Raw genomic sequence first — 22,337 nt, forward strand, 5'->3', positions numbered from 1 at the left:
CATTCTGTAATAATCTATATAGGAAAAGAATCTGAAAAAGAATGGATATATGTATATATATAACTGAATCACTTTCTGTATACCCGAAACTAACACAATCAACTATACTCCAATATAAAATAAAAATTAAATAAAAAAAATAAAGAGCAGAGCTTCAACCCCACTAATCCTTGGGCTCTTTCTAGCCCATACAACACTTAAAAACAGGGGAACCTGGGCTTCCCTGGTGGCGCAGTGGTTGAGAATCTGCCTGCTAATGCAGGGGACACGGGTTCGAGCCCTGGTCTGGGAGAATCCCACATGTCGCGGAGCGACTGGGCCCGTGAGCCACAATTGCTGAGCCTGCGCGTCTGGAGCCTGTGCTCCGCAACAAGAGAGGCCGCGATAGTGAGAGGCCCGCGCACCGTGATGAAGAGTGGCCCCCACTTGCCGCAACTAGAGAAAGCCCTCGCACAGAAACGAAGACCCAACACAGCCATAAATAAATAAATAAATAAATAAACAAACCCAAAGTTTAAAAAACAAAACAAAACAAAAAAAACCAGGGGAACCGGACAAAGGCTTCACGGTATGGCACAAGCCCAGGGGCTTCTGGCTGCATTAAATGAGGGCAAGAAGTCAACACAGTTGAAACACATACTCCCAGAGGGTTCTTTGAAAAAAAGAAGTATGTACTTCTTTTTTTTTTTTTGTAGTTAAAAAAAAATTTATCGGAGTGTAGTTGATTTACAATGTTGTGTTAGTTTCAGGTGTACAGCAAAGTGATTCAGTTATACATATATTCATTCTTTTTTAGTTTTTTTTCTCATAAAGGTTATCACAGAATATTGAGTTCCCTGTGCTATACAGTAGGTCCTTGTTAGTTATCTATCATATATAGTAGTGCATGTATATTAATCCCAAAGTCCTGATTTATCCCTCCCCACCCCACCCACCTTTTCCCCTTTGGTAACCATAAATTTGTTTTCGATACTGGTAAGTCTGTTTCTGTTTTTAAATAAGTTTGTGTCATTTAAAAAAAAATTAGATTCCACATATAAGTGATATCATATGATATTTGTCTTTCTATGTCTGACTTACTTCACTTAGTATGATAATCTCTAGGTCCATCCATGTTGCTGCAAATGGCATTATTTCATTCTTTTTTTAATGGTTGAGTAATATTCCATTGAATATATGTACTACATCTTCTTTATCCATTCCTCTGTCGATGGACATTTAGGTTGCTTCCATGTCTTGGCTATTGTATTTGGTGCTGCAATGAACACTGGGGTGCATGTATCTTTTCAAATTATGGTTTTCTCCAGATATATGCCCAGGAATGGGATTGCTGGATCATACGGTAGTTCTGTTTTTAGCTTTTTAAGGAACCTCTGTACTGTTATCCATAGTGGTTGTACCAATTTATATCGCTACGAACAGTGGAGGAGGGTTGTCTTTTCGCCACACCCTCTCCAGCATTTGTTTGTAGACTTTTTGATGATGGCCATTCTGACTGGTGTGAGGTGATACCTCATTGTAGTCTTGATTTGCATTTCTCTGATAATTAGTGGTGTTGAGCATCTTTTCATGTGCTTTTTGGCTTTTGTATGTCTTCTTTGGAGAAATGTCTGTTTAGCTCTTCTGCCCATTTTTTGATTGGGTTGTTTGTTTATTTGATATAGAGCTGCATGAGCAGTTTGTATGTTCTGGAGATTAATCCCTTGTTGATCACTTTGTTTGCAAATATTTTCTCCCATTCTGTGAACTGTCTTTTCATTTTGTTTATGGTTTCCTTTGCTGTGCAAAAGCTTTAAGTTTAATTAGGTCCCGTTTGTTTATTTTTGTTTTTACTTTCATTACTCTAGGAGGTGGGTCAAAGAAGACATTGCTGCCATTTATGTCAAAGAGTGTTCTGCCTATGTTTTTCTCTAAGAGTTTTATAGTGTCCAGCCTTACACATAGGTCTTTAATCCATTTTGAGTTTATTTTCGTGTATGGTGTTAGGGAATGTTCTAATTTCATTCTTTTACATGTAGCTGTACAGTTTTCCCAGCATCACTTATTGAAGAGATTGTCTTTTCTCCATTGTATATTCTTGCCTTCTTTGTTGTAGATTAAGTGACCATAGGCGCATGGGTTTATTTCTGGGCTCTCTATCCTGTTCCATTGATCTGTATTTCTGTCCTTGCATCAGTACCATAGTGTTTTGATGACTGTAGCTTTGTAGTATAGTCTGAAGTCAGGGAGTGTGATTCCTCCAGCTACGTTTTTCTTTCTCAGGATTGCTTTGGCTGTTCAAGGTCTTTTGTGTTTCCATACAAATTAAAAGATTTTTTGTTCTAGTTCTGTGAAAAATGCCATTGGTAATTTGACAAGAATTGCAGTGAATCTGTAGATTGCCTTGGGTAGTAGAGTCATTTTGACAATATTGATTCTTCCAATCAAAGAACATGGTATATCTTTCCATCTGTTTGTGTCATCTTCGGCTTCTTTCATCATCATCTTATAGTTTTAAGAGTACAGGTCTTTTGTCTCCTTAGGTAGGTTTATTCCTAGGTGTTTTATCCTCTTTGATGTGATGGGAAGTGGGATTGTTTCCTTAATTTCTCTTTCTGATCTTTTGTTGTTAGTGTATAGGAATACAAGAGATTTCTGTGTATTAATATTGTATCCTGCAACTTCACCGAATTCATTGATGAGCTCTAGTAGTTTTCTGGTAGCATCCTATAGGATTTTCTATGTATAGTATCATGTCATCTGCAAACAGTGGCAGTTTTACTCCTTCCTTTCCAATTTGGATTCTTTTTATTCTCTGATGACTGTGGCTAGGACTTCCAAAACTATGTTGAATAAAAGTGGTGACAGTGGGGACTTCCCTGGTGGTCCAGTGGTTAATAATCTGCCTTCCAATGCAGGGGACACGGGTTTGATCCCTGGCCGGGGAACTACTACTCCCTGCCCACATGCCACGGGGCAACTAAGTCCACGTGCTGCAACTACTGAGCCCCTGCGCCACAACTAGAGAGCCCGCGTGCCACAACTACTGAGCTGGTGCACTCTGGATCCGCACACCACAACTAGAGAAAAGCCCACATGCTGCAACGAAAGATCCCGCATGCAGCAACTAAGACCCAACAGAGCCAAAAATAAATAAATAAATAAACAAACAAACAAACAAATAAATAAAGTGGTGGCAGTGGGCATCCTTGTCTTGTTCCTGATCCTAGAGGGAATGCCTTCAGCTTTTCACTGTTGAGAATGATGTTAGCCATGGGTTTGTCATATATGGCCTTTATTATGCTGAGGTAGGTTCCCTCTATGCCCACTTTCTGGAGAGTTTTTATCATAACTGGGTGTGGAAGAAGTACGTACTTCTTATCTTCTTTATCTGAATAGTGAAATGAACCCTACTACTCAGCACCTAGCATAATGACTTGCATAGAGTTGGTGTTCCACAAGCATCTGTTTTAATTCAATAGGTAGGAAAACGTAATTTTCAGCACTAAAACCATTTTAGAGTCCTGATAAGGAATAATCAGCTCAACTGACTAAAAAGTATATTGATCTTATCTATGGTCTTTTGAGGCATCCCTTTATAAAGGCATTCTTTATCTTTCAGAAAAGACCCACAGTATTATTATTTAAAAATTAACAGCATAATCATAGCAAGATTTTGCCTATGGAGAAATCATAATAGCACATACGTTTAATGGTCTTCTCAAATACAATTAGAGGCTCTCTAGAGATGGTCACTAAGCTAAGAACACTGACCTGTTTAACTTTCGTTTGATATCAAGGTTACTCTCCCCAGAATACACACATTCAGGAGATAAATAAAAACAACAGGCTTAAGGTAAAATGGAGCAGGAAAAATAAGTAGGGCTTTATATTCGCATTAGTTGATTCAGTAATTTTACTGAATAAGAATGTGAAGACATGAGGTTAACCAAGAGGTATTATGAGAAATGGTGATCAAAGGGTTTTTTCCCATAAAGTACAATTTAAAGTAAAAGAATGATATTCAGTGAAGAATTCTCCCTGCCTTTTAAGATATTTAATAATTAATTCTATAATACATAACCTTGATTTCTTTAGTCTACCCACAATTTCACAAAAATACTGACAATATGTTAGGGATATACATATGTGAAAAGCCCAGTCTAAGAAGAGTGAATGGACTAGACATTCAGGGGCTGGGTCATACTGACTCTGGAAATCTCCCAATTTTTAAAAATTAATTAATTAATTAAAAACTGAAGTATAGTTGGTGTACAATATCGTATAAGTTACAGGTATACAATATAGTGATTCATAATTTTTATTTTATTTTATTTTTTTAAATTTTTTAAAATTATTTACTTTATTTATTTAATTTTTGGCTGCATTGGGTCTTCGTTGCGGTGCACGGGCTTCTCATTGCGGTGGCTTCTCTTGTTGCAGATCACAGGCTCTAGGTGCACAGGCTTTAGTAGTTGTGGCTCGTGGGTTCTAGAGAGGAGGCTCAGTAGTTGTGGAGCACGGGCTTAGTTGCTCTGCGGGCATGTGGGATCTTCCCAGGCCAGGGCTCGAACCCATATCCCCTGCATTGGCAGGCGGATTCTTAACCACTGCACCACCAGGGAAGCCCAATTTTTATTTTTTTAATTTTAAAAGATATTTATTTGGCTGCATTGAGTTTTTTATTTTAAATTAATTAATTAATTTATTATTTTTGGCTGTGTTGGGTCTTCGTTTCTGTGTGAGGGCTTTCTCTATTTGCGGTGAGCAGGGGCCACTCTTCATCGCGGTGCGCGGGCCTCTCACTGTCGCGGCCTCTCGTTGCAGAGCACAAGCTCCAGACGCGCAGGCTCAGTAGTTGTGGCTCACGGGCCTAGTTGCTCCGCGGCGTGTGGGATCTTCCCAGACCAGGGCTCGAACCCGTGTCCCCTGCATTGGCAGGCAGATTCTCAACCACTGCACCACCAGGGAAGCCCTGCATTGAGCCTTGGTTGCAGCATGCGAGATCTTCATTGCAGCATGCAGGATCTTTCCCGCACTGTGGTGCGTGGGTTTCTCTCTAGTTATGGCACATGGGCTCCAGAGCACGTGGGCTCAGTAGTTGCGGTGTGCAGGCTCTCTAGTTTTGGCTCATAGGATCCAGAGTGCGCGGGCTCAGTAACTGTGGCGTGTGGGCTCTCTAGTTGTGGTGTATGAGCTCCAGAGTGCGCGGGCTCAGTAGCTGCAGCATACAGGCTCTCTAGCTGTGGCACGTGGGCTCCAGAGCGCATGGGCTTAGTTGCCCTGTGGCATGGGGGATCCTAGTTCCCTGACCAGGGATCGAACTCACGTCTCCTGAACTGGAAGGTGGATTCTTAATCACTGGACCACCAGGGAAGTCCTGATTCATAATTTTTAAAGGTTATATTCCATTTATAGTTATTACAAAAAATTGGCTATATTCCCTTCCAATTTTAAAATTCTAATCTAGTTAGTACTCTTTCCTCTCCACTGCTTGATTCTAATTTATAAAAGACTTTCATTTACCTCTACCTTTAACTTTCAGAGCAATTAGAGTGTACATTCTCAAGTGTAAAAGGAAAACAATCATTCACATTTTACTACAGTATTCAATTTCATTGTAACACTCACTAAAACAAAAGATTAACACAATTCCTTTTATTCTGATTCAAACTCATTATCTTTTATCAAGAGCATAACAGTGTAAGATTACTTGGCAGTCTCTCATACAAAATGTATTTCAGAGTAACCCCAAACAGTCTTAGTTGATGAGATAAAGGTCTTCTTTACAGAACTCCTGCTAATAAATGTGGAAGAGAGGACAGAATTAGAAAATCACCATTTTGCCACAAAGAACGCTGACATGATCATCAATGGGGTCTTTTAGCATCACTAGAAGTAGGGTAGCCAGACATAGCAGGCCTCTGGATGTGATGCAATATTAAGCATCTCCTAAGCATTCTCGCCAAAAAACTTAAATCTGTTTTAATCAAGCCTCTAGAGCTAACTTCCATTTCTAGGAAATACAGGGAACAGAGCAACAAACTGACACTGCGATTTAAGTGAACAAATCCCAAATGTGAGAAGTTCCACAGGACAACTGACCTGGTTCCTGTAACTAGTCCATGACACACAAAAAAAAGTGGAGAGAGAGGGAGGGAGGAGGAACTACCCTAGATCAAAATAGGCATGAGAGACAAAATGACCAAATGTGAGCTGTGGACTTTGAATCCTGGTGTGAACAAGCCATCTCTGAAAAAGATATCCTTGAGACAACTGGGCAAAAGTGAATAGGGTCTAGTTATTAGATGATACCAAGGAGTAAGTGTTAATTTTATTAGGTATGAGAATAGCATTTTGGTTCTGTATGAGAATAGCATTTTGGTTCTGTAAGACAACACCCTTATTTTTAAAAGATGCATATAGAAGTATGTCAGGAAACATGTGCAAAAATGTCTCAGATTTGCTTTAAAATACCTCAGCAAAGAAGGTAAAAGAAAAAAGGAAAAATGAAACAAATATGGCAAAATCTTGATAACAGTAGAATCTGAGTGATGGGCATATGCGCGTATGTTGTACTAATTCTCTACTTTTGAGTGTATTTACAATTTCCTATAATAAAAAAAAATTAAAAAGAAGAATCTCACTAGCAGAGAAGCCTGAAAAACAGTACAGGTAAATCTATTAAGTAATATTAATCTTGGGTAGAAAATAAATGGATCAATGAAAAAAATTTACGTGGCAGTTGCTTATTTAGAAATCGAATGAGTTATATGGCAAACATAAATTTTCCCTTTTTATATGGTTAGTGCTATCGACTGTACTATATGACACATGTCCTCCCCAAATTCACATACTGAAACCAAATCCCCAATGTGATGGTCTCTAGAAGTGATTAAGTGATGAGGGTGTCACTCCCATGAATGGCATTAGTACCCCTATACAAGTGGCCCCAATAAAAAGGACCCCAGGTAGCTTCCTCACCCCTTCCACCACGGGAGGACATAGCAAAAAGACAGTGAAAAGTACCGGCTATGCACCAGCAAGTCGGCCCTCCCCAGACACTGAACCTGCTGCCACCCTGATCTTAGATTTCCCAGCCTCCAGAACTATGAGAAATTTCTGTTTGTAAGATACCCAGGCTATGGTATTTTGTTATAGCAGCCAGAACAGATTAAGACAGTCAGACAGCTATGAAATATAAAGTTTTATTCCTGAGGTAGCTTATACTACTGAAAACCCATGGCAAAGAACAAGCAGTTTTACAGGATACATTAAAAAAAACTTTTAGGAATGCAACTGTCTGTTTCCTCTCCTCAGAACTGTGTAATGCTTTTATATAATTCTGGAGTTCTAAATAGATGGTGGTAGTGAACTGAAATAGAGAAAACTGAAACACAGAAAACAGAATTCACAGCTGCATTTTGAACTGAGTGCTGTGAGCTTTGGATTATCCAGGTGGACCCTAAACCCAATGACAGTGTCTTTATAAGAGAGAGAAAGAAGAGAAGACCATGTGAACATGGAAGCAGAGATTGGAGTTATACAGCCAAAAGCCAAGGAATGTGTGGAGCCACCCAAAGCTGGAAGGAGCAAGGAAGGATTGTCTCCTAGTTTTTGGAGGGAGTGCAGCAGCTCTGCTGACACTCTGATTTCAGACTTCTGGCCTCCAGAACTGTGAGAGAATAAATTTCTACTGTTTCAGGCCATCAATTATGTGGTAATTTGTTACAGCAATGCTAGAAAACTACACAGCCCCTTTGCCCATTCTAACAAGTCATTTTTATTTACCTCGCTTTTATTTACTGCAGTAGTTCAGCAATGGTTAATTACTTCAAGAATATCAGAAGAAATAAAAAATATATATGCTCCCCAAATCTCTCCTTATTTTCTAGCCATTTTCTGCAAAGGTCTCAATTTCCTTTATCAGTAGTGTTCCAGGGAACTCCCTGGCAGTCCAGTGGACTCGGCGCTTTCACTGCCGTGGCCCAGGTTCAAGCCCTGGTCGGGGAACTAAGATTCCATAAGCTGCTTAGTGCGGCCTAAAAAAAAAAGTCTTCCAAAAGTGCCATTGCAGGATAGCATCTGAATAGTAAAGAGCTTGTGAAAGTTGACAGTATCAACTGAGACACTTGGTGGGTTGGAGAATGAAGGCCTGGGTTCTAAACCTGGCTCCTGACCTTGTGAACCTGAACAGGTTACTTCTTTGACCATTTGTTTTATCATCCATAAATAACCCTTTGAGGGTTGCTGTAAGGAGTAAATAAGCAGTGCATTTAAAGATACTGACATAAAAGGATTTTACTATAGGTTAGCTAATGTGAAAGATGATTTTCTGGGTACAATATTCTCCCTGGCTATTGATACACTGTTCTATGATACAAAAAAAATCTTTCTCACTACCACAAAATTTCCTCTGGACTGTTACAGGGACAATCAATAAGTTTAAGTAAAAATTTTTATTTAATTATAGCAAGGCATGAGATTTCCAACATATCTCTGAAGAAGTTTTCCAATTTCTTTCGCACTAAAGGAAAAGAATGAAAGCCAACACCTTTGATTTACCTTCCCACCAATTTTCCATAAACTATATTAGCTCATACTTCAGTGTTTCATTATTTGCCAAACTCTTTCTTTTAGTCCAAGATGAAGAGCCTATTTGGATATTTCAAGTTTATACCACTGAGCAAAATTTTTCATGCTCAGAATTGGGAGAGAACAATAAAGAGACACAGGTAATTTATAATTTTTTGGTTTGCCTAGATGAAGTTAACAGACAGGTATTGCAGCACCATTCAATCTCCAAATAAAAAAATATTTTAAGATAACATAAAGCATACTGATAGACTGTTGGTGAAGTTATTAACACTGTCATCAAATGAACTGAATGCTCATATTATACTTGCAGTGCCATATTTGTACTTCTTTTGTTCTCAGTTAAACGTTATGACATTAAGTTTGCTAAAGAACTGTAACTGATACAAACACCCGTCTACTTAGGAAAACATAAGTAACAGACAAAATGAGACACAGATTTTAAGACAACACACATAATTAACGTTCTACAGAAGCCTGTGGTTTATAGGACCAAGCTTTATGACAAGATGAAAATTTGTATTAATCCAAATGACTAAAACTTTAGAAGAAGAAAATGAAAAGAAGAGGGAAACCTCACTTCAAGAAGAGTCAATAAATGAAAACAAGAACAACTGAAAGCAGGTAAACTGGAAGTTACTTATAATATAAAAACATTCACTATAGTTACTATAGTAGTAAGCAACCCTAATACACCTAACAGCATTGAATCCATAAAAATTCAAGTTGCATTACACTTTTTCAGAGCAAAATCACAACTTAACATGAGGTTCACTTGTAATGCTATCTAAAAAGTAGCTTCCTTTCCTTGCCATTCAGGCTTGTTCCAACTCAAGCACCATGGAGGTGCAGAGCAACTGTCTGGTGTCATACTGTCCTTACGTCGGGTGCAGGGCCCAGGCTGGCTTTCCCAGGCATGGCCAACCAAAAGTAAGGCCACTGGTCAGTTGTTCCTAGGCCAGCTGGCATGGAAGAAAGTGTCTGATTCCCACCTCCACAGCAGACAAGGCTCAGCCAGCTGGCTTTCAACGGACTGCACTAGTTGGAGTGCTCACAATTCTTTTCAAACCATCTGGCATTCTTTTTGAATCCTAAATTTACCCAACACTACACTCTGATGTCTGAAATGCTCAGATAATTGGAGGAGTCTCCACTGCCTACCCAGATAAGAAAAGAAAGGGGCAGAGTAACTGCTAAGTCAATTACTTTAAGAAACAATTTCTAAAATTAAAAATCGAGACAGATAATAAGGGGTATAGATAATTTAACACGCAGAAAACTTTTAAGTATCCCTTAAGGCTGGCTGGACACAACTCTCCCTACTTTGAACTTCTACAGAGCCTGTCTTTATCCCTCAATGTGGCCCTTGGAGTGGATTTTGTATTGCTACATATATTTATCTTCCCAGCTAGCTAGTAAGTGAAAAGAACAGTATCTTATGGCCACTTTAAAAAAATCTTTTGATGACATACTGGGTGTTTTAAAAGTTCCATTTCCAGAAATAAGAAAACTTAATGAGGAATAACATGAATTAACATGCAGAAGGAGCCTTACCTCTGGGCAAGCCAAATAAACAAAGAACAGAACTTGGCTTGAAATAAAAATATTTTATCAAGTGACCAAAATGATTTCTCAAATGACCAAACTGCTGGGAAGTGCTATAGGGTGCTCATCTGTCAACTGCAGATCATCTATCATGTGGGGTAATCTGGGGAACAGAGAGACAAGGAATCAGAAAAAGCCCACAAAACTAAAAACAGGAGAGTCACATTCATAGCCAATATACTCTAGGAGATATAAGTACTTCAAACAAAAATATTACAGTGACCAAGTCAGATCAAATATTAGAAACCAGAGAAGGGTATACAAACAATAACTATAATTATTTTTCATTGCATTAACTGCCATGCCAAGTACCGAGTTTAGCATTTTACATGTTATCTAATTTGGCACACACAACCAACATATGAGGTGGGTACTATTCTTATTTCCACCTGGCAGATGAGGAAACAGAGAGGTTAGGAAACCTGCCCAAGGTCACATGGCAAAAAGTGAAAGAGCTAGAATTCAACTCCAATCAGTCTGACTACAAAATCCAGGTGCAAGACTGCCAATGTTAAATTATACTTGTGAAAGAATGAAATGTAAAGTAACACAGGTAAAATTCAATCATTAATACAGTCTTCATAATTTTTCAATTTTCAAGTGTAGCAAAAAGTAGAGAATAATTTAAAAAATAAATGAAAATTGATTTTCTTGTTGGAAATTTTTAAAAAGAGCTATTCTACCAGGTTAAAAATGTCAGTTATGCCTTTTTTGCCCATAAATTGAGTAGGTACTTGTGTCAATTGTTGTCCTAGGAACATAGTGGTAAACAGGATAGATGAGTTCCCTGCCTTCCTGGAGCCGACTTTCCAGTGGGGGCCGTAGGCAAGAGACAAAAATATTCAGTCAACAACAGAATTTCAGACAGTGATACATAGTACAGAAGAGATAGGGAGGAAATGTAGACTACTCTTTTGAAACATTTAACCATGAAGGTAAACAGAAGGGGATGGATATAAGGTCAGGGGAAAGTTGTTTTGTTGTAATTTTTTGTTCTGTTTTTAAAGATGGGCAATATCAGAGCATGTATGTATGCTGACATGGGTGGTGCCCTGGAAAGTTGTTGAGGATGTGAGAGAGGGCACAAATGCAGAAGTCAAGTTCTTGACTAGCTATGAGGCGGAATATGGTGGGGAGGCAAGTTAGCCTCTGACAGCAAGAAAACAGGGATCCTAAGCAAGGTGGATTTATAGATTTGGTGAAGGGAGGATGAGGGGTATCTGTCTGATAACTTCTAAACCCTCAGTGAAGTATGCAGCCTGCTTACCGGAATGGGGAGGGGTCGGCTGCTCATGAGTTTAAAGACTGGGGAGACATTAAATAATTATAGGCAAAAGATCTTATTAAGAATCTGGTAGTTTTTTGGGGCAGTGATGAGAGTCTACTACAGATTTTTGGTCATGAATCTGAAGTTCTCTAGTAATATTCAACCACTTATGTGCACCTATGGGAAAGCTAGATGAGGAATAAAGCAGCTGTAAATAGAAAAAAATTCACGGGTAAAAAAATATTTAAAAATGTGTATCCATGAGATAAACACTACGTCACTGACAATGTCCAAACAAGCCATGGTCTATGTAACTCCATTTGCCTCCATCTTCTTATCACAGAAATTCTTGCCAATAATGTATTTGTCTTTAGTCATGACATATTTAATCATGAAGCTTATAGATTGTTTCTTTTTGGTCATAAATGGTTCTGTCACTTCCTAAAGTAGATTTTTTAAAAATGCAACTGATGGTTGTGTAGATTCCAGAGGTGATTACATTTCAATGCTGGAAGAAACTTTCTCTGGTGTTAACTGATATTTCCAGTTAAAAGTAAACTGATGATTCCATTTAAAAGTAAAAAACAAAAATTAAAACACCCCCTCAAGGTGGTTGCTTTTGATCATCCAACTGTACTCCTAAACCATGATGTTGGCTCAAGACCCAAAACATCCTGGGGAGCATTTATGCCTGCACAGGTTCAAGGAGAGGAAACAAAGACCACACCTCTTGATGGAGGCATGTCAACACCATAAAGAATAGCATATTGGGTGAGATGGTGTGTATGTCTATGTGTACATATATATAGGTATTTGGGGAAAATACTATCTGCCCTTACGAGCAAAAGAAAAGATGTCTCGAGGAACACCATGAAATGTCAGAACACCAGGGATAAACAGAAGATCCTAAAGTCTTCCAGAGTGGGAGGAAAAAGGGAAATGGGGATTAGAATGGCACTGCACTTCTCAATAGTAACACTAGAAGCCTTCAAAAGAGGGACAATAATTTTCGATCTACAATTCAATATCCAGCGAAACCACCATTCAAGTGTGATGGTAAAATGAGGACATTTTCACATATGCAACTTATGAATTCAGGAATGAATTTCAGAGTTTGTAGATGCCCTTTCTCAGGAAGCTACTAAAGAATAAGGAAGACACAGGATCCAGGAAATCAAGGATCCAACATAGGAGGAAAGCAAAGAGAATTCACAAGGTGATAAAAAGGCAAGTCCTATATAACAGCTAGGAAAAAGAAATGAAACAGATTACCTGAAAATATTGAAAGATGATAGGTTCTGTCATAGAATTTGAGGATAACTTTGTGACTGGTAAAAAGAAAACTAGGCAAATGAAAAACAAACAAACAAAAGTGGCAGTTGTTTAACTCAGGAGAAACAAGAGTTGTACAAGAAAGAAAACGTAATACGTATCCTACATGGCTCATCTGTGAATTATAGGTACATTGTCACAGTCATATAAATACTGAATACTGACTTGACTGGAAACTGTAAAGTATAGGTATGAGTGGGGGATGGAAGGATGGTTGTGTGGGACAACTAAGTCCTCAGCTTCCAAAATAAAACTCCATAGGTAATATCCAAAGGTGGAAAATCAAGGAATAGCAGTTTAAACATTAAAAATGAAATAAAGGTAAATACCAGAAAGAACTGCTAAGAGTTCAAAGTGATTGAACCATATGAAACCACTGATTTTTGACTACTTCCCTATCTAAAAAATGGCAATTTCATACAGTTTAAACTGCTAATACATTATAATGACATTACTTTATTACTGATTTTAGAATAAACTGCCATTTGAAACAGAAAACATTATTATTATTATTATTTTTTGGCCGCGCTGCATGCAGGATCTTAGTTCTCCAACCAGGGATCGAAACTGTGCCCCCTGCAGTGCAAGTGCGGAGTCCTAACCATTGGACCATCAAGGGAATTCCCGGAAAACAATTACTGATAGAAAATGCTGGGAGGATAATGTATCCCAGTTTAGGTAACAAAGTGTCATCATATATACTATTACCATCACTAACATAACAATATTAATATTTCTAATGAATATAAAGATTATATTTATTACTAAAACAGCATTTAAAATAATGTAACCTATTTTGACAATATAGATATTACTTTGGAATTTTTCTTCAATCATCATACTACAAAAATGCTAAACTATGGGTTGGTAAAAATTTTGATTAACAGAATGCTGAATAACAAGGCCAAGATGTTTTTAGTTTCCTTTGTTGATACAAACAATAGCTAAGTCACTCTTGAAAAATTAAAGTTCCACAATACTGTGGCACTATGCAAGCCTATTTCAGTGATAATTCCGGTTACACTACTCTGTTTATCTACGACTTCCCCTTATGATTTGTTTTAAGGGGATTTCTTAAAAAAAAAAAAAAAAAACAAAACCAAAAACTTATGCTGGCAGTTCATAAATTATTGGGGTTGCTTCAATATTAGTGACACTACTTAATGTAGCTAATGAAGCCCTCATTTTTAAGTTAGCTTATTTTGAGTTAAATTCATTTACATTAAAATTTTACTTAAATCTTACATCATAAAACCAAAACTTCTCCAAATTGAAAAATCAACTTTTATTGATTTAAACTTTTACAAAAAAAGAATTTGATCATGTTAACATAAGGTAAGATTTTTACCAAGAATAATGGATCCCGTTCCAACCAAATGGAAAATTTCCCCTTCAAATTAAAAGCAAATGTTTTTAACAGACGGAATATACATAAACAGATGCTATGGAAGACTGCTTAGTTTAGCTTTCATTTTGCACTGAAAACTACCAGGAATTAAAATATATGTGATTAAAAAATAATCTTAAAGAGAACCTTAAAACTGAATCAATTCAACTATTCATATCCTCTAATAAGCTCCTCTTAATTTTTTTTACCGTTGCTATTTTGAATCAAAAGATCATAAGAAAAATATATTTTGGAAGTATGTTTCTTATAGTAACAGAGTTTAGCTAATTTCCTGTCAGTCTGCAAAATTGTAAGTGTAAAAAAGAAACAGAAAATGCAACCGTCTTCTAAAACTTATAAAATCTGGTTTAAAAGAGAAAAAGGTCCAAGTGAAACAGCAAGGAATAGCTGGTGCTATTACAGTTGCTTCTTTTTAATTGGTCCACATCAACTGTGACTCCTCACAACTTCACCAAGACAACAAAGTCAGGCAGTCAGTCCCACAGAGCCAAAGTCTGTGGGAACCTGCAGAGCTTCCTCCTCTCTCTGGGGATGACGACGATAAAAGGTGATCTGTTTTCCAGCAGTCCTGTAAGCGGAGCCATTGAGCTGGGCTGCACAACCAGACAACAGAACACAGGGAAAATTCAGATCAAAGCAAGGGCGCATGCCAGGGTAATATGCTATAAAGCCCTTTGCCAAAGCATTAAGGGGAAAAAAAGCAAGGAGGTGGAGAGAACCTGCTGGACCACCTTCTTATTACACAGGGAGGCAGGAGGAAACAAAATCTGCCTGTACTGAGGAGCTGAGAAAACAGTGTCCTAGAGATACCGGAGTATTTCTGTATATGTGTATATCAATATACAGACATATTACCAATTAACTAAAAAGCAGTGTTCTATATGTACTAGAGTATTCTCATGTACATACATAAGAGTATATGACCATTAACTAAACCCCCAAAACCAAGTTTTCTGGATATACAGATATATTGAGGATATAGACATATATTTTCAATTAACAAAACCCACTGGTTTTACAGAAAGAAACAAAGAAACGCTGTTTGAAAGAATGTCAGAGGCAGAACTGGGTGAAGATCTGATGAAGTAATATATCCCTTTTCCTCATACCCCTTTAAATGACCTCCGATTCTCTCATTTCAGAGGGGACACACACACCATCAGGTCTCCGGAAACAAAAGAGGCTCCTTAATTCTCCGGCCTGTGGAAGCACACACGCCCCCCACTCACAGATATGAGGCCAGCTCCTGACTTTCATTAACGAGTAAACCGAGGCGATAGGTCTCACCCCCGACCATAGCTTACACACAGTGACAAACGGGCACAGGACAGACGCCACAAAGAAAAGGGAGGAGCAGACGGGGACCAGGAAAACACTGCCACGCCGCGCCCCCCAAGGCGCATTCCCATCGCCAACAGGGAGGCAGACGTCCTCGCCATCCTCGTCCTTGCCTCCCTGCTCATCCCAGCAGCCTCCCACGCCCGGGGGCCCGACGCCCGGCACAGGTTAGCGGAGCGCTCGGGGCTCCGCGAACATTCCTTCTGTGACCTCCCGGTGACAGCCCCGCGCCTCCCTTTGTGCGGGACTCACCCTCTGGCTCGGGGCGGACCCTCCTGCGCACCCCTCCCGGCCTGGCCGCTGTCCCATCCCTCCCAGCTCCCGGCCGAGGCGCCGAGAGTGTGAGTGGGGGAGGCTGGCGCGGGCCCCACGGTGTCCTCAGCACCCCAAGCCCGAACCTGCCCCGTCCGTTAAGCCCCAAATCCGGGGCGACGGGCCTCTCTTGCTCACTTACTCTGTAGTGCCGGCAGCGGCGGCGGCGACCGTGGTGGGACCGTCAGCTCCGGGCGGTGAGCGGCGGGCGTCAGTCGGCAGCGAGCGGGGCTGAGGTGGCAGCGGCAGACTGCCCGCGGCGCCCCGGCGAGGGGCGGGCCCGGAGGGGGAGGGGCGGGCGCCGGGCCTCTCATTCATGCAGCGGGGGCGGGGTGAGGGACCCGGATGCCCGGGCAGTCCCGCCCACCTCCCTGAGGTCGCCCTGGCTTCGGAGTCTGTAGTGCGCAGGCGCGGCTCTCCGTGGTCCGACACCGCCCCACCAGCTGGGGATGTCTCAGGCTAGAGCGGTGGCCTTCTCCCTCTTGTGTTTAGTATTTTTGCATGTCCTATAAACATTTTTTTTAAATATTTATTTATTTATTTGGCTGCACCGGGTCTTAGTTGCAGCATGCGGGATCTTTCAGTTGCGGCATGTGGGGGTCTTTAGCTGAGGCATGCGAATTCTTAGTTGTGGCACGTGGGATCTAGTTCCCTGACCAGGGATCGAAACCAGGCTTCCCTGCCCCGCATTGGGAGCACGGGAGTCTTAGCCACTGGACCACCAGGGAAATCCCTATAAGCAATTTTTTAAGTGAAAGCTTGGAAAGCCACCTCCTTCCTAGCATCCAGCCCGCCAGCATCCTGGGGACACAGGAGTGGCCATTAGTCTGATGGGTAAGATACACACCGCCCCCTTCCTCCATCTGTGTCATGTGCAGCAGGTCCTCTCAGACCTCTGAGACCCAGAATCTGCCCAGATAGTGGAGAGGAGTGTGTGCAAGAAAGAGTGCATTACTTTGTTTATTTGCGTTGACCTAGTCTCTTCAGCCCCCAGCTCCCATTCCACAGAGCAGGCAAGAAATTGACCTTTGTTTTGGGGGGTTTAGCCCTTCCTGTAATACCAAGGCCTAGGGTCTAGCTAATGCAGCTCCAAGATCAGGGGAGACCCCTTGTCTTTGGCAGGCTGTGTATTTTGCAGAGACATCCTCCTGTTTCCAAACCCTTGGCCCTGCCACTCCTGGGCCATAGAAATCTTTGGTGCTACTGGGAGTCTGCAACAGACCTCACAGTCATCTCCTCTGAGGCTCCTCAGCTGAGTGTGTGGGCACTGCAGCTCAGGGAAATTACAGAAATGATTGCCCACTTTCTCTCAGTCCTATGTCCCCCTTTGGGGTTCTCCTTCCTTCTCCTATCCTCCAGCCCCCCTCAACATAAACCATAAACAGCTCAGGTGCTTAACTTTGGGAAGCAAAGGTCATTGTGGAAAGTGCCTGCAGGCAAGTTCCTTCTGCTTTGGCAAACCATAAATGTCCAAGGTAAGGGGAGAGGTAAAGACAAACATCCGAGAACATCTCGAGAAGTAACCCAATGGTCACTGTCCCCCAAGGCAAAAGATGGGTGGAGGCATGTGCTGGGTAGAGTGTGGCGAAAGAAAGGGTTCCTGTCAACATCTATCCCCCCACCGCTGACTCCAAGAACTTTGGGTTTCTTTTCCCTTCTCTCCCTTCCTTCCTAGCTCAGTTGGAGCAGGTACCAGGAGGGCCTTCTGAACTCGTTTGCTGATACCTCTTGCTCTGTCTAAATCAGGCCTCCTCATCTCTCTCCAGGTCTACTGCTGAAGTCTCAATCCCTTCTCATGAAAGTCAATTCTCATAATATGCAGATCTGCCCACGTTATTGTCTTTTTCTCTTTTCCTGCCCCAGTGGCTCTTCAGCCCTTATTTTCCAGCCATTTCCAGAGCAGCACCAGGGTGTTTCACCTTCAGTGCCTGTGTTCCTGCTGTTGCCTTGATTAGGGAAGCAACATTTATCTAGCAACACTCAAAAGTCACTTTTTAATGAAGTCTTCCTTCCTGCCCCCACCTTGTTGACAGACTTTCTTTTGGAATCCCCACCTGTGCCCTGTACCTATTTCTCTCTCAGCACCAGCCACACTTAGGGTTCCTACTCATTTGCATATTTTCTTCCCCAACCAGAATGTGAGCCCTTCCACAACAGGAACAGTGTCTTCTGGAGACCTAGCAGGTGACTGGCACACAATGGGTATGCAGTGGTTATTGGAGGTGGTGATGTTTCCTGGTGGATCAGGGAGGCTCTACATGGGACAAAAAAGCTGAACCCCCTTTCATTTCTCCTGCCTTCCCTCCTTCCTTCCCCTGCCCATGTTAGCTAGGAATTTGCTAATCCAAACAGGCTGTAGAGTAAAGGGTGGAGTGGCTCCAGCTTCTTGTCCTTTGTCCTTATGAAAATCAGGAGGGAGAGATACAGAAAGAGAAAGTTTAAGGATGTAAAGAGAAGGGGCCATGTTCAGTTGCTATTTTCAGGGAGACCCATCATATTAAAATTCTGTTGAGGCATCAGCTAGCCTAACTGCCGTTTGGGGTCTGGGAGAAAGTCTCCCCTTGGGACTGGACACGTGGAACCTGGACTCAGTTTCCACAATTCATAAGGCAGGATCCTGCCCTTCTGTCTCTAGCAGTGAATTGTTCCTTGTTCCCTTTGGGGAAGAAATCAGTTTTTGGTCTCCTGGTGTCTTCAGCTGGAGATTCACTGACTGATATGCGATCCTATCTGCCTAGTGGCGCAGAAGTTTCTATTGATGTTTCCCCCTCACACCTCCCAACCACCCCCGTACTACTCTAGACAAAATGCATATGGTGGGGTATGGGTGCACTAAGGGGGGTCTGGGCAGTTTAGGTGGGTACCCCCAAACATCAGGCATCCAGAACTTGAAGTAGTGGCTTTCTCAGCTAACATGTTCCCTTGTTCCACATGAGAGGGCAGTGGGCACAGGGGTGGAGCTTCAGAGGATATCCCTCTTTCTATCTCTCCTCTCCCTAGTCCTCTCACATCTTCTTCCTACATTATATTTCCTTTAAAACATTTTCCTTGTCCCCAGTCCATTTCTCAGAAAACTCTGCCCCTACCCACACGGTCAGAAGTCCTTCAAGACTCCTCTACCTTCTGGAAAAGAAATGACATCTAATTTTAAGTTAAATGTTTGTGCCTAATTTTGGAACAACAGCTTTATGGATGGTAGCTATAGTGGAATCAGGGGCTGATTTTAGTCATCTTGGATCTGGTGTTAAATACAAGTTTGTTAAATGACTGCCTGACTGATAAAGGCAAAAATCAGTCTTTCACATAGAAGCTAGAAATCCAAGGTTGCCCACAGCCTGACCCCTCTGCCTGTCCTTCCCACCTGGTGGGGCCTATCCATCTGTTGAGTGGTGGGCATTATCCCAGAAAAACATCCTTCATATTGACAAATTACTTGGCTGCTTAATTATCTAGAGCTCTGAATGGGAGTCCCACCATTTCTGTGAGAGCCTGAGGTGTGCTCTTCTGTTCCCTCAACCCCTCTGTCCGAGAATTTCAAAGAGTCTCCTGCTGGGACTCCTCCTGCTAGGTCTCTCCCAATGATCCTCATCTCCTCACAGACCATGTGAACCTCCAAGTGGGGTGTGATCCTGCCCATAGAGGGATGGAATTGCTTGTCAGTGCAGGATATGTGTGCATGATTGTGACACAGTGTGAATAGGGGAGGAAGTGTAGGTTCCTATGTGCATGGTAGTTTGGGTCAGGCTGTGTGTCCACTCTTGGAGGTGGGAGCCAGGGATTATTTCTTCAGCCACCAACAATCTGTGTTACCTTTCTGGCACATGCAGGCCCAAATACCCAAACAGAACTCAGAGCTTCTAAAAATATAAATGTGCAAAAATTGGGAGTGGACAAGGAGGCACAGTAAGAAGACCCTGAGCTTACCTCCTTCTACAGGTGCACCAAAATTACAACTATTTACAGAGCAACCACTGATGAGAAAAACTGGAAGGCTAGCGAAAAGATCTTATACAACTGAAGTCATGAAGAAGAAACCACAACAAGACAGGTAGGAGGGATGGAGATGTGGCATAGTCAAGACACATACCCCTGGGTGGGTAACCCACAAATGGGAGAATAATTATGATTGCAGAGGTTCTCCCCAAGGAGCAAGGGGTCTGAACCCCACATCAGGAGTCCCAGCCCAGGGGTCCTGCACCACGAAGACTAGCCCCCAGAATGTTTGGCTTGGAAGGCCAGAGGGCTTTGGGAAACAGATTCTCTACTCTTAAAGAGCACACACAAAATCTCACATGGTCAGGGACCCAGGGCAGAGGCAGTAATTTGAAAGGATACTAGGTCAACCCACCTGCTGATCTTGGAGAGCCTCCTGGAGAGGCAGGAGACAACTGAAACTCACCCTGGGGACACAGACTCTAGAGGCAGCCATTTTGGGGAGCTTGTTCTACCATGAGGATGCTGGTGCTGGCAAGTGCCATTTTGGAGTCCTCTGTCTAGCTTATTAGCACATGGGCACAGCCTTACCCACCAGCCTGTTTGCACATGTACTGGGAAACCTCAGGCTAAGCAGCTAGGCAGGCAGGGTCACAGCCCCACCCACCAGCAGGCCTGCTGCCTTAAGACTGTCTGAGCCCACAGCTGCCCCAGAAGGCCCAGGATCTGGCCCTGCCCACCAGTTCACCAGCACTAGCCACAGACTTCTGGGGCTCCACTGCTAGCCATTGGGACCCAGCCCTGCCCACCAGTAGGTCAACTCTGGGACACCCACAGCCCTGTAGCCAGAGACCTGGGGACTTGACTCTGCCCATCAGCAGGCTGACATCACCACCAGGACCCCCCAGGGCCCCAGGCACACCAACGAACAGGCTGACACCAGCTCCAAGACACCTTGGAACCCTCAGCCACACTGACCAGTGGGCCAACACCAACTGTGGGACACCCCAGACCCCACAACCAGCTGTGTCAGGATTGGGCACTGCCGACCAGCAGGCCAACATTAGATCCAGGACCCTCAGGCCCACAGCCGCCCTCCCTGGGACCCAGTTTCACTCGCTGGTGGATCAGCACTAGCCCTGGGAACCCTTGGGGCTGCATGGACAGTCGCCTTGTGACCCAGCCCCACCCACCAGCAGGCAGCAGCCTCTGCACAACGTAGGGCCTGGCAACCAACCAGACCATGCACCAGCCACACCTACCAGACTACCCATAGTAGTTAGCCTACCACAACAGAAGGGCCCACACACAGCCCACAGAGAGACAACACTAGAGCATATAGCTCTGCTGACTAGAGGAGTGTGCTGTTGGGATGCATAGGACGTCTCCTGCAAAAGGCCACTTCTCTAAGGTTGGGAAATGTTTCCAAATACATGGAGATAAGAATAGCAAATTAGGCAAAATTATGAGGCAGAACTAAATTCCAAATGAAGGAACAAGATAAAATCCCAGAAGAAGAACTAAGTGACGTGGAGATAAGCAATCTACTGGATAAAGAGCTCAAGGTAATGATTGTAAAGATGTTCAAAGAACTCGGGAGAAGAGTGGATGAACAGAGTGAGAGAATTTTTTTTAGTTTATTTTTTATTGAAGTATATTTGAATTACAGTGTTGTGTTAATTACTGCTATACAGCAAAGAGACTCAGTTATATATATATATATATATATATATATATATATATATATATATATATATTCTTCTTCATATTCTTTTCCATTATGGTTTATCACAGGATATTGAATATAGTTCCCTGTGCTACACAGTAGGACCTTCTTGTTTATCCATTCTATGTATACCAGTTTGCATCTGCTAATCCCAAACTCCCACTCCTACTCTCTCCAAACCCCTTCCTCCTTGGCAACCACCAGTCTATTCTCTATGTCCCTGATTTTGTTTCTGTTTCATAGATAGGTACATTTGTGTCCTATTTTATTTTTTTATTATTATTTAAAAAATAAATTTAGTTATTTATTTATTTTTGGCTGCGTTGGGTCTTTGTTGTTGCGTGTGGGCTTTCTCCAGTTGCAGTGAGTGAGGGCTACTCTTCGTTGCAGTGCGTGGGCTTCTCATTGCAGTGGCTTCTCTTGTTGTGGAGCGTGGGCTCTAGGCATGCGGGCTTCAGTAGTTGTGGCTTGCAGGCTCTAGAGCACAGGCTCCGTAGTTGTGGCCCATGGGCTTAGTTGCTCCACAGCATGTGGCATCTTTCTGGACCAGGGCTCAAACCCGTGTTCCCTGCATTGGCAGGTGGTTTCTTAACCACTGCACCACCAGGGAAGTCCCTGTGTCATATTTTAGATTCCACATATAAGTGATATCATATGGTATTTGTCTTTGTCTTTCTGACTTCCTTCACTTTGTATGATAATATCTTGTTTCATCCATGTTGCTGCAAATGGCATTATTTCATTCTTTTTTTATGGCTGAGTAGTATTCCATTGTATATATGTACCACATCTTCTTTATCTATTCATCTGTTGATGGACATTTAGGTTGTTTCCATGTCTTG

General features: G+C 42.0%; 1 protein-coding gene across 1 annotated transcript in view; it reads right to left on the reverse strand.

Moving 5' to 3' along the window:
* RNF24 (ring finger protein 24) overlaps positions 1-16,144 on the reverse strand; it is a 140,278-nt gene extending 124,134 nt beyond the window's left edge. Inside the window, exon 1 of the mRNA XM_059897273.1 lies at positions 15,979-16,144. The gene's annotated coding sequence lies outside the window, so the exon portion shown is untranslated. The remainder of the gene's footprint in view (positions 1-15,978) is intronic.
* Between the last annotated feature and the right edge of the window lie 6,193 nt (positions 16,145-22,337).

The sequence above is a fragment of the Balaenoptera ricei genome, chromosome 15 (assembly GCF_028023285.1).
Source record: "Balaenoptera ricei isolate mBalRic1 chromosome 15, mBalRic1.hap2, whole genome shotgun sequence".
Taxonomy (NCBI): domain Eukaryota; kingdom Metazoa; phylum Chordata; class Mammalia; order Artiodactyla; family Balaenopteridae; genus Balaenoptera; species Balaenoptera ricei.